Raw genomic sequence first — 14160 nt, forward strand, 5'->3', positions numbered from 1 at the left:
ACTGAGTGGCTTAAATATTAAACTTTATTTTTCACAGTTCTGGAGGCTGGAAAGCCTATGATCAAGGTGCCAGTATATTCAGTGTCTGATGAGGGCTAACTTCATGGTCCATAGAAAGCCATCTTCTTCCTGGTCCTCACATGGCAAAAGGAATGAGATCTCTTTGGGGTCTCTTTTATAAGGACACTAATCCCATCATGGGGGCTCCACCCTCATAAATTAGTCTGCTCTCAAATGTCATGCCTCCAAATGCCATCACATTGGAGATTAGGCTTCAAAATGAATTTTAGAGAGACACAAACATCCAGCGCCATTGTAGTCCCCATTTGAAAAAAAAATAGGACTGAAGGTAATGGTTTATGCTTCACATACTCTTTCAAACCTCTCTTTGACATAACTGGTAACTGAATACAGATGAGGTCCCCTTATTCATCTCTAGCTCTGATTTCCTCTTGAAGATTTAGCCTTTTCTAAATGTAACTTTCTCTTTAATATAGTCATTTAAATAACCCTCTAAAAACTCAAATTTAACATGCTTAAAATGGCATATACTGTCCCTAAATCATACCCCATTTCCACACTTTTTTTCTTATTCCCTACTTTAGTTAATAGGATACCCATTTACCAAGGAAATTAGACAAAACCCCTCAAGATAGCATCTATTTCTCCCTCTCCCTAATGCCCCATGCCCTATCAGTCATGAAATTATGCTGATAATACTTTTGGAATTTACACATTTACACTATCAGTGCCCAAGGCTCTAGTGCAGAATTTAACTCTTTATGGATTAAAATAGCTTAATACCTCTTTCCTAAATATAGATTTAGCATACAAGTGCCAGAAAAAAATGAGTTGCCACCACCATCATCATTCTAGGTCAAGAAATTATATACTCTAGACTTGATATTCCATGATGAGTTTCTAATTCCAGAAAGGCTGAGGACATGTCTCTGTTGCTCACCATTAACCTCCAGTGCTAAATTCATTACCCATAAATATATACACAAGCTGTGGTTGGGCAAACAGTAGAACTGGTGTATGGGGTGGACAGACCAAAACCTGGGAAATCCAGTAACAATTAGAAACTTCAAATCAGAAGAGAGAAGTCTAGGCTTGCAGAAACCTCATAATCTGAAGGTGTTTGCTGTAGAATCTTTCCTCTGACACTTAAGACATATAATTTAGTGAAGAAGATGCCATTAATGTCATCCACTTACCTGAATACACCAAACCATGGGGGTTTTAGGGCAAAGAGCTGTCTCTCCTTCCTCTTTGTATCCCACAGAAGGCAAAGTGTTGGGCACAGGGTAAATACCAAGAAAATTTGTTTTACTGAACAAAGATTATGAGTTACCTTTTAAACAGAAAGTACATGGTAACTATAATTTATCTGAAACATCGTGATTAAATTTCATTGGGCATTCAATATTTCAAACTGATAATTTATTTGTCATGCAAATCAGTGAATGCATATTGTTTCAATAATACACTTTAAAAAGTCAAATCACCAAGGTAACTTGAAGGAATATGATTATCAGCCAAGGCCTGGTACATGATTCCTTTTAGCACCTTCAGAAAGTCAGGGACTAGAATCTGTCATATCAGATGGGGAGATAATACACATAAACACACACACACACACACACACAGAAAGAGAGTGGGGGAGGGAGGGGAAAGAGGGAGAAAAGGAGAGAGAACTAGTACTTCTTATGTTTTTAGGCAACATAAAAGAAAAGAAAATGTAAAAATATATTTTTAGAATTGGCATTCTCTGGGATAAAGAATTCCTTCTATAACAAGCTAACTCTGCATATTTCCAATATATGTGTCTGGTTATAGAGAAAGTTAAACAAAAGAGAATGAATTTTAGAAGCTTTGCCTTTTAATTTATTATTTTTTGATCAGCTAAAAATGACTAACAAAACAACATCACTTCAGAAGCTAAGTGACATTCTGCAGCGCTTATGAGGTTGGCGAGGTTTGCTGTCTCCCATTCCACTGTGCTACCCAGAACTGGGCCAGTGGGAACCAGAGACTAAGATAAGAAAAAAAGCTAGAATAAAAAGGGAGAATGGGTATATAAATTGAAAACTCTAGACTGAATCTAACCAGAAAATAAACTGACCAGAAAAGCAAAACCCTCCTTCATCGCTGAAATTATGAAATCTGTGTCTTTCTTTTTTGGTTGGAAATTAATTCATAGAGACCCCAAACAGGAAGTCTAAAGGAAATGGAACTTCTTTCACACAGCTTCTCATTTACAGAGAAGACACTGAATTGGATGAAAAATCTCCAGTGGGTTAGATACTTCCATGAGCTCCAGTATACCAGGAACCATGCTGAATACAGAGTAGAAAGACTAAAATGAACAAAAATCCAGAGGTTAGACTCAAGACTTCTTGCATTGCCACTTTACTGACAGAAACAATAATGATAAATTAAAATTGACTCTACTAGACTCTAGTTAGTGAAGTGAGATAGTTTGCTGGACCTGACCACTGTTCAATCCTTTCTCATGTCCAGCCAGACCATGGCAAGTACAAGCAATAAAAGATCCACACTACAGATCCCTCAAGGTCTAAAGATTCATAGGCCATTCAGATAAACATGAAGCAAACCCGAAGAAAAATACTCTCAGTATATTTTGATAATAGTTCAAAATAAACCTGATGTTATTAAAGTATCAACGAAAAAAATACAAACTGGACTACATTAATAACAGTATGAAAAGTAAAAAGGGATAAACAACAAATAAACTCATTAATTGATTTACTCAATAGCCAATAAATATTTACTGGCTATTTACCATGAGTCTGGTACTTTTATAGACTGTGATTATATAGAGAAGACCCAAATAGACAAATATCTTTATCCTAATTGGGCTCATGGTCTACCCAAGAGAGATAAACAAATAGGTCACATAAATGACTTCCCAATGGATGATGGGGGATGGGAAGGGGAATAGACTGAAGTAGAGGAAAGTGAATGTTGACAAGATGGCATGCTCCAGTGAGCCACTGGAGTCCAGATTCCAGGCACAATGGGGTGCCAGGTCACCTAGGGCTTCTTGTAAATTCTGACTTGGTCTGGGAAAAGTACAGGTGATAAGCCTTGGGAACCCAGAGTCAGAGAGTGGAGGTGAGGCTTTAATAGGATGATAGATCTTAACAGGAGGATATAGGCTTCTGAGGTCACATATTTCCTCACAGTTATGACATGAAACTAAAAAAAAAAAAAAGCAATGCTTTGTGTTTTTTTTCCTCGAATATAGAGAGGCTGAGCTACCCTCTTGATCCCAGGGCAAGCCAAACCTTTGTATTACTCCTGACACTTCTTTTTTTTTTCTAATAATAAATTGAATTTTTATTGGTGTTCAATTTGCCAACATACAGAATAACACCCAGTGCTCATCCCGTCAAGTGCCCCCCTCAGTGCCTGTCACCCATTCCCCCCCACCCCCCACCCTCCTCCCCTTCCACCACCCCTAGTTCGTTTCCCAGAGTTAGGAGTCTTCATGTTCTGTCTCCCTTTCTGATATTTCCTACCCATTTCTTCTCCCTTCCCTTCTATTCCCTTTCACTATTATTTATATTCCCCAAATGAATGAGAACATATAATGTTTGTCCTTCTCCGATTGACTTATTTCACTCAGCATAATACCCTCCAGTTCCATCCACGTTGAAGCAAATGGTGGGTATTTGTCGTTTCTAATGGCTGAGGAATATTCCATTGTATACATAAACCACATCTTTATCCATTCATCTTTCGATGGACACCGAGGCTCCTTCCACAGTTTGGCTATTGTGGACATTGCTGCTAGAAACATCGAGGTGCAAATGTCCCAGCATTTCATTGCATCTGCATCTTTGGAGTAAATCCCCAGCAGTGCAATTGCTGGGTCATAGGGCAGGTCTATTTTTAACTTTTTGAGGAAACTCCACACAGTTTTCCAGAGTGGCTGCACCATTTCACATTCCCACCAACAGTGTAAGAGGGTTCCCTTTTCTCCACATCCTCTCCAACATTTGTGGTTTCCTGCCTTGTTAATTTTCCCCATTCTCACTGGTCTGAGGTGGTATCTCATTGTGGTTTTTATTTGTAATTCCCTGATGGCAAGTGATGCAGAGCATCTTCTCATGTGCTTGTTGGCCATGTCTATGTCTTCCTCTGTGAGATTTCTCTTCATGTCTTTTGCCCATTTCATGATTGGATTGTTTGTTTCTTTGCTGTTGAGTTTAATAAGTTCTTTATAGATATTGGAAACTAGCCCTTTATCTGATACGTCATTTGCAAATATCTTCTCCCATTCTGTAGGTTGTCTTTTAGTTTTGTTGACTGTATCCTTTGCTGTGCAAAAGCTGCTTATCTTGATGAAGTCCCAATAGTTCATTTTTGCTTTTGTTTCTTTTGCCTTCGTGGATGTATCTTGCAAGAAGTTACTGTGGCCCAGTTCAAAAAGGGTGTTGCCTGTGAGAGACTCATTTTAGACAGAAGGACACCTATAACCTGAAAATAAAAGGTTGGAGAACCATTTGCCATTCAAATGGTCCTCAAAAGAAAGCAGGGGTAGCCATCCTTATATCAGATAAACTAAAATTTACCCCGAAGACTGTAGTGAGAGATGAAGAGGGACACTATATTGTACTTAAAGGATCTATCCAACAAGAGGACTTAACAATCATCAATATATATGCCCCGAATGTGGGAGCTGCCAAATATATCAATCAATTAATAACCAAAATTAAGACATACCTAGATAATAATACACTTTTACTTGGTGACTTCAATCTAGCTCTTTCTATACTTGATAGGTCTTCTAAACACAACATCTCCAAAGAAACAAGAGCTTTAAATGATACACTGGACCAGATGGATTTCACAGATATCTACAGAACTTTACATCCAAACTCAACTGAATATACACTCTTCTCAAGTGCACATGGAACTTTCTCCAGAATAGAACACATACTGGGTCACAAATCAGGTCTTAACTGATACCAAAAGATTGGGATCGTCCCCTGCATATTCTCAGACCATAATGCCTTGAAATTAGTACTCCTGACTCTTCTTAATGGAAACATGGATAGTATGGGAGGGTATAATTAGAGAACCAGACACCCTTTCTATCTTGTCTGCAACAGGGAGAGGCAAGGAGACCGGCAGAGGGGAGAGATTCTTCTTCCTGCTTTTACCTCCAAATAGATTCAAATAAATTTATCTCAATTTTAGTTTAGAAAACAGATACAACATTGGAAAAAATCTACTTCATGTTCTTCAGGAAATCAGAGTGCATTTATTTATAAGTTAAAATGATAAATTGAGAAGCACACAAATAGATATAAAGGGTAGGAGTCAGAAAAAATAAAAAGAAATACAAGGATTTGACAAAAAGCCAGGTTATAGAAGATTAAAATGGCATTGGAAGCTTTCATATTATTCTGGGAATACCATCAGGAAAAAAGAAAAATAGGATAAAGTGGTATCAGTGAAGAGGGAAATTATAATTAAATATCTTATAGATGCTATGATGTCTAAGAAAGCAGAGATAATTAACTTTAACAAATTAAGAATAAGTATTCATTAAGATATTCATATGAATTCAAATGAAAAACTAATGGTATATATAGATTTGCTTTATTACATGCTGACAATAAAAAGCAAAATAGGAAAAAAATCTCATCAAACTGTCATAAGCATATTAATATACTTAGAATCAAACTCTAGAAAAACTGTTCCGTACTTCTGTGAATAAAATGGCACAAGAAATTACAGTCATATGAAAATAGTTGTATAAGTAGACATCCTTGGCTGTAAAATTAAATATATGTAATTAAAATAGAAAATATATACATATAATTAATAGGAGAAAAATTTATAAATATAAAATAAAACTTAAAAAATAAATTTTAAAACTATAAAATTCAAAATTATAAGCTGATTAAATATATTTAATAATACATTATGCTATACTACATATTACATGCTATATAGTATTGTAAAATGTATATTATATTATATATTATACATAATACATCCATATTATATATTTATATATGAAGCACAGTGCATTTGGAAAAGTTAAGAAATATTACATAGATTGTCTAAGTTAGGATGCAAACTTAGTTTGACTTTAAGTTCCCTGTACCATGCTATAAGAAAAAAAGAGTAAAAAAAAAAAGACATAAAAGATCATATCCCTGAAAGTAAAACACAAATGACTTTCAATCATGTAATATTTCACCTCAATAATCATCAAAGAAATGAAAAGTAATAAAAATGACAGTGAGATATCATGGTTTGCCTATTAGGTTGAAAATCAGCATGACTGGACAAAAGTAAATAAGAGATACTCAGTACAATTAGTGTTGAGAGAATAAATGGGTAGAACCATTTATGAAGCTAACTTACTACTAGATCAAAATTCTTACTTAGTCATTAGGGATGTTGGAAAATCACTCCCTCATCTCTTCCCAGACATGGAAGACTTGGTTGTTCTTTCCTGTCCCTTCTAAAGCTAAAAGTAGCCATATGACCTGCTTTCACCAAATGTGAGTAGAAATGCAACACTAGAGGGTAAGATGTTTCATGTGTTTATTATTATCATCTAATTAAAATGAGCTTAAAAGCTAAATACAAAGGGGAAAGACAGTTGGCTAAGCATTAAAATAAGGATAATTATCAGAGACATCTGAGATAGAAAATGGCACATATGTTGTATAAAGATCATACATCTATGGGGCACTTGGATGGCTCAGTTGGCTAAACATCTGACCTCCGCTCAGGTCATGATCTCAGGATTCTGGAATGGATCGCTCCTTTGATTGCCTGCTTAGCAGAGAATCTGTTTATCTGTTTCTCCCTCTCCCTTTGCCCCTCCACCCTATTCCTACTCTCTCTCTCTCTCTCTCTCTTTCTTGAATATAAATCAATCAATCAATCTTAAACACACACACACACACACACACACAAACATTAAAAAGACCATACCTTTGGTAACCCTAAGATGAGGGTTAACTTTATGTTCACCCTACTAATACTACTTGATCCTTGAACATATTATTTAGTATCTTTGATTCTCTATTTACTGCTCTGTAAAAGGGCAGAATATAGATAAATATTTACTGTGCAAAAACAAAAACAAAAAACACCCCAGCTCAGTAAATAAAGGTTTTGATAGGATTAATTTTATCTACATATCACAAAATGAATATTGAAATAACAGGGCTTCTGAAAGACATTTTCTTTTCTTTTCTATGAAAGAAATTTGAGGAATGGACAGTTTAAGGCTGGTATGGTTTGATCCTTTCCTGTACTTATTTATCCTCACACAGGATAAATGCTCAAGATTAGCTCACAATCTAAAATACTTATTAAGTTCCCTGCTACCATGTCCACATCCACGTAGCTAGACAGAGGTAGGGGGAAAGACATAAAGGGATTTCTTCTCAGGTAAATCAGCTTCCTAAAATAGGGCTTTAATGAAAATTCAACACAATATATTTGCATTTATCTGATTGGCTGAAACTCAGTCTCCTCTATGACTCCTGTCTCCCATTCCACATGCTGTACTTCTCTGCCTTCCCAGTGGGAAAAGACTTTCTAAATAGCTAATATTCAGGTAAGTACCTTAGAATAAAGCATGTATAGTGTATATTACAAATGAATGTATTTTTATTCCCTTCCTTTCTCCAATTGTATGTTCTATTTCCTCTTAAAGTAGCCTCTTTGTGTTCTTCACTTATATCAATGCTTTTCCTATCTTGGTGTGTGTGTGTGTGTGTGTGTGTGTGTGTGTGTGTGTGTGTCTTTCTGTGTTGTGTGTGCATGTGCACAATATCTCCAGCTGTCACTGAGACCAGTACTTCCTGAGAATGCTTCCTATCAAACTAACCCATCCTGTTTTCCCTGTATGTAACTCCTACATCTTGCCTGAGGCTTTGTCTGTGGAATATCTGTTTCCAGAACTAACGTTCTGGAATCATGTCAGTGGAAATGGTACCCCTCATAAAAATGCTATCCCAGATATTACTACCATCTGTATCCCTGAGTCCACTTGCAAATAAGGTTTTCCTTCTTTGTTTCCTCAAAGAACTTAGTTTACAATTACCTTGTAGACTCCTGCAGAATTTACATTACTTTATATATAATTGGGTTCACATCTGCAACCCCCTCCTGGTGTTGAGTCATTGAGTAGAGGGATGGTGCTTCCAACATTTCTGCTTTCCTTATGTGCTTAACACTCTGCTAAGTTGTTTATTCACAGCATGCTATGTAAATTTGGGTTAACTAAAAAGCATTGGCCTTCAAAATTTCCAAAATAACTTCATCCGAAGATATGTTTATTTTTATTTTACTATAAAAATCAATTCAGAGTCATCAAATAAAATTTGTAAAACAGAAATATATGGGTGAAGGGGGAGAACTCTCCCACAGTCTAAATTCTACAGTGGTAACAATTTATTTAGATTCATTTTTCTGAACAATTTTAACATGATTATAATCATACATTATATACAGTAGTTATCCTGCAGTTTCCCTTAATATGGGATATATTTATAACATAATTTATGACATCTTTTTCATAAAAATTCAGTTTAAATCCTGTATAATATTCCATTGAGTATATATACTATAATTTGTTTAATTACTCCAATTTTTTTGGTCATTTAGGTTTCAAGTTTGTTAGTATTATAAATAACCACATTACATGTTTTTGAATGTAATGATATATCCATATTTAGGATTATTTCTTTCAGATAGAGTTCAGAAATGTACTTGCTATAATTGAATTTATTAAGATTTTATTATTTTATTAATATATCTCTTTTTTTAATTTTTTTTTATTTATTTATGATAGGCACACAGTGAGAGAGAGAGGCAGAGACACAGGCAGAGGGAAAGCAGGCTCCATGCACCGGGAGCCCGACGTGGGATTCGATCCCGGGTCTCCAGGATCGCGCCCAGGACCAAAGGCAGGCGCCAAACCGCTGCGCCACCCAGGGATCCCCAATATATCTCTTTAAAAGGTTTTTCATAAATGTTGTACCAATTTTCCCACCCACACTTTCTTTTATTTATTTTGTATTTTTTTATTGGAGTTTGATTTGCCAACATATAGTATAATACCCAGTGTTCATCCCGTCAACTGCCGCCCTCAGTACCCGTCACCCAGTCACCCCATCCCCCTGCCCACCTCCCCTTCCACTACCCTTTTCCCAGAGTTAGGAGTCTCTCATATTCTCTCATCCTCACTGATATTTCCCACTCATTTTCTCTTCTTTCCCCTTTAATCCCTTTTACTATTTTTTATATTCCCCGAATGAATGAAACTATATAATGCTTGTCCTTCTCCGATTGACTTACTTTACTCAACATAATACCCACCAGTTCCATCCACGTTGAAGCAAATGGTGGGTATTTGCATCTCTAATGGCTGAGTAATATTCCATTGTATATTTAGACCACATCTTCTTTATCCATTCATCTTTCAATAGACCCTGAGGCTCCTTCCACAATTTGGCTATTGTGGACATTGCTGCTATAAACATTGGGGTGCAGGTGTCTTGGTTTTTCAGTGCATCTGTATCTTTGGGGTAAATCCCCAGTAGTACAATTGCTGAGTTGGAAGGTAGTTCTATTTTTAAATCTTTGAGGAACCTCCACACAGTTTTCCAGAGTGGCTGTACTTCACACTTTATTTTATATCACCCTTACCAGTATCAGGGATGCTGATGATGAGAAGGAAGGGGAGGAGGATGACTTATTGATTTTTTTTATTGATTATGTACTGATTCTACTGGTTATTTATTGATTTTACAACTAAATGTTAAGATTGTTAGCACCAAAATATAAGACAATTAACACAGCACATTAATATTATTTCTCACTGTCTAGTTTATTTTAGCACTAGTAAAATGAGTTTGATTTATGAGAAAGACAGAATAGGAGGAAGAGGAGGGAAAGAAACATAGGAGAAAAAGACTAAATAAAAATAACAAGGGTGTGTTGTATTATCTTTCTCCATCTCTCTGAATACTGATTATTCTTAAACACTGTTACAGGTTTAACTTTCATTTATTATTTTTATTCGGAAACAACTGCTAGTAAACAATCTTTTTAGTGTATTTTATTAGGACCATGACATTTAGAAACTTGGTGTAGTATAAACCATTAACCACTCCAGAGAATAGAAGGAATTCTTTAATGATAACTTTTGTTTGTAAAATGCCACTTAATTGAACTTAAGAAAGCAATCTCATTGTTGAATAACACCTTTCATTCTCCAGGTGTCTAAGCTATTACCTAACAATTTGGTAATAGTAGGTTGATTAACCTGAAGAAGAATGCCATTAATGTTACAAGGTCTCATGCCATTCACATCCAAGTGTAGCCACTACAACTCTTCTGAGAAAACAAGAGATTTATTTGCACATGTACTCCTTTACATCTATATTCAGAGACTCAAGGACTCAGAGGAACTCCCATAAATGATCTGGTTATGTCCTTCATCATTTCCTCCCCAACCCTGGCACACTCCCACTTTATAGACATGGGTAGTAGAAGAACTCATCCAAATTTGAGTATTTTTGCCTTTCACACTTGGATTTCTTTGGTTTATGTTCTATTGATTTTGAAGAATTGGTTATTTTCCTACTTTTGACTTACACAAGTTCATTCTTCCTTCTCTTTAATTTAAACGGTGAATATCCTAGGAAAGTTCTAACTATCCTTTGAATGTTACAAGAAATGAATGAGAAGGTATTTGTTGAGACAAAAAAAAGGAGAAATGATGGAAAATATCAAAATGTCCCATAATTAATATGATCTTGAATTCCTGACATGTTTGGTCCTGAATAACATTGGCTAAAATGGAACTGGAAAACTAAATACCAGGCCTAGAAAACAGACCCGAAGAAAGGCTGAACTTTGAAGATCACTCAAAAGGTAAATTGTGGGGTCTCAGAGGTTGGAGTACAAACTTTTTATTTACCTTAACTTGACGTTGATTTGATTGTATAGCAGTTCCCAGGCTTTCATTTGGAATGCAGCTCTAGTCTGTGACTGGAGGATACACATGTGTGGTCTTAGGTGGGAGAATTGGCAAGATTCACATGAAACTTATATTCTCAAGTTGTCAGAGACTCAGAGTACAATTTTCATTCCAGAGGGAGCTTGTTTGCTAGCAAAAATATGATATAGAATTGGTCAGGGGAAGTGGGCAAAGTGAGTTAGAAAAGTCATATAGTAGAATGGGTGAATTTTAGAAGCTAGGACAGAGTTGAGTATGTGTAAATCTCTCCAATGCCATATGGCATAAGCAGGGAGCTTAACTCTCAATACCAAAGGCTTGCAAATGGTGTATGAGAAGGAACAGTATTGGAGTATTGTAAAAACTTCCATTTTTGTTGTCGTTGTTGTTGTATTCTAAGAATTAAATCACTGGATACTTTTAGGGTGGTGTGAATAGAAGAGTTTAAGAGGTTAAAGCTTATAGTTATTTTTATAACATGCTATTTACAAAGGACTGAAGTATGTCCCTCCAAAACTCATATGTAAAAACTCTAACTCCCATTGTGATGGTATTGGTCCTCTGGGAGATAATTAGGTTTATACAAGTCATGAGAGTGGGGCTTCTATGAAGGTGGGGCTGCCGTGATGGGTTTAGTATCCTTAAAATAAAGACTCCAGAGAGCTTGCTTCCTCTCCTTACTACCTTCCACCCCACAAAAACATAAGAATAGGTCATATGGATACACAGCAAGATGGCAGCCACCTACGGGACAAAGAAGAGCACTCCAAAAGAATCCTCCCATGCCGCCACCTTGATCTTGGGTTCCCCAGTATCTAGAGCTATCAGAAATTTATTTCTGCTTTTGTCACCCAATCTATAGTTTTCTTGCTATGGCATCCGAGTTAAATAAGATACTATTAAATTATAATATATTTTAGACAGAGCATACAATTCATTAATTTGGAGATTAACATTTTTTCACAAGGTAAAAATAATCATATAGTTAGATTTTTAAATTTTTTTAAATTGTATTTAAATTCCAGTTAGTTAACATACAGTCCAATTGGCTTCAGGAGTAGAATTTAGTGATTATTCATTTACAATGCCCAGTGCTCATCACAAGTGCCCTCCTTAATACCCATTACCCATTTAACCTATCTAAAAGCTATTATCAACATTACCAAAACCCCCTTCATGTTCTCTTTCATTACCCCAACATTAACTATCCTCCTGACTTCTACTTCCATGATTACCTTTGACTGTTTTTAAAGTTCATGTAAAGGGAGCATAAATGTCTGGTTGATTTTGGTCAATATCTGGTCTATTAGATTCATCTAAGTCAACATATTTTGTCATAGTTTTCATTTGTTCATTTGTTTGTTTGTTTCATTTTTGTGCCTGTGTAGTGCTCCAATACATGAATACACCACAATTATTTAAACATTATACTTCTGATGCACATTTAAGTTGCTTCCAGTATTACTATTATTTATTGCACTTCAATATTACTAAACAGTAGTAAAAAGAAGAACATTATCTTGTTGGATATATGCCTAGGAGTGGAATTGATGAGTAAAGGAGCATGACATATGTTCAGCTTTAGTAGAATTAGCCATATAGTATTCCCGAAATGATTTAACCAGTAATTATGAAATTGGCTACAGTTTTTTGTTTACTGTTTTTTTTTTTGGAGAGAGTTTATATTAGATTGAAGAAGTTATATTTCAAGAAGACAACAGAGAAAGATGGAATAAAAATATGATTGGTTATTAATTTCCTTGGTCCAGAAATAACATATTACTTTTGCCCCATATTCTATTGGCTGCTAGGATTTGGATAGGCATGCTGCAGAAAAAAATGCAGATAAAGAAAAATAGTCAACAAATTGAATGTTAGAGACTTGCAAGGATTACAGTATAATAAAATGGCAAGCTGTTGGGGTGAGGGATGAGAAAGACTAATAACACATCAGATGTGGGTTGAGTCAAATGATAAGAAACAGGAAGATTTTGGGATAGGGTAGTTACATAATCATAGATGTAGTTTTAAAGAATTAACTTGACACACCTGTTTTATATTAATTGAGGCTGAAACAGAAAGAAACAAAGAAATCTATGATATCTGTTTAGTATTTCTTAGATGCCAATCCTATTCTAGTCACTGTGATAGGAACATTACACCTGCCATTTAAGATTTATAACAACCCCATGAGCAAATATTATCTTTTTTTGTATATTAATCAGAATATTAACAAAGTAAAGTGTTCAGAAGCATGCAGTTATATTACATTGCTGACAGAGTTAACTAGTTAAGATCACATGACCAATGCCCAAAGGAGAGATAATTAAGGACCTACTTGCTGAGGTCATGTTGGGAATGAACATGTATAAAGAAGTGACAGAGACAGAGCAGAAATGGAAAAGACCACAGTTGTCAGAATGGATTAGAATATGGTTTTTGAGGCTCCAAGTCTAGTGATGTTTCTATTTTACCACACATCACCTTGGCAACTCCTGGGTCAGATTCAGTTTTATTGCTTTCTGATTCTGGAGATGCAAAGCAATTTATGTCAATTGACTAGCAATTATTCAGGATGCATTTGGCCACTGAAATTTTCATGTGGTCTGTGGGATTATGTTATGCTTATATAAGAAGCAATACATCAACATGGATAAACTAAAAAGACAGGAAAATAAAATAAGATTGGAAAGTGGTCAGTGTAATAGGCTGTTCCATTAAAAAATCAGTTTTCTTTCTAAGGAGGATTTTTAATTCTTTTTTTTCAATATTTATAAGGCAAAAAGTATTTTTGATAGAATGTTCAAAAGGCAAAAATGTATTTCTTGCTGTCTAGTAATAAGGCTTGCTGATAATACCTGCTGCTTCAGATGAAAGTTAAAATTTAAGTCAAGTATTTCATACAAACACCCAGAAGATAAAGAATCAAGGCGTGATCTATCTGTATCAGAAAAATGAAAATTTTGCTTTCCTCATCATTTTTTGGATAGAAATTCACAAATCACAAAGATTTCAGCTGGCTATAGCGTCCACAATTCAAGTAGCATTTCTTCTTTCTTCCTCTTCTTGATCTTTCCAATAACCTTCATGGGCTATTAGGCACATATAGTTTTCCCATTTTGAAGATGAGG

This window comes from Nyctereutes procyonoides, unplaced genomic scaffold, assembly GCF_905146905.1.
Source record: "Nyctereutes procyonoides isolate TBG_1078 unplaced genomic scaffold, NYPRO_anot_genome, whole genome shotgun sequence".
NCBI classification, from domain to species: domain Eukaryota; kingdom Metazoa; phylum Chordata; class Mammalia; order Carnivora; family Canidae; genus Nyctereutes; species Nyctereutes procyonoides.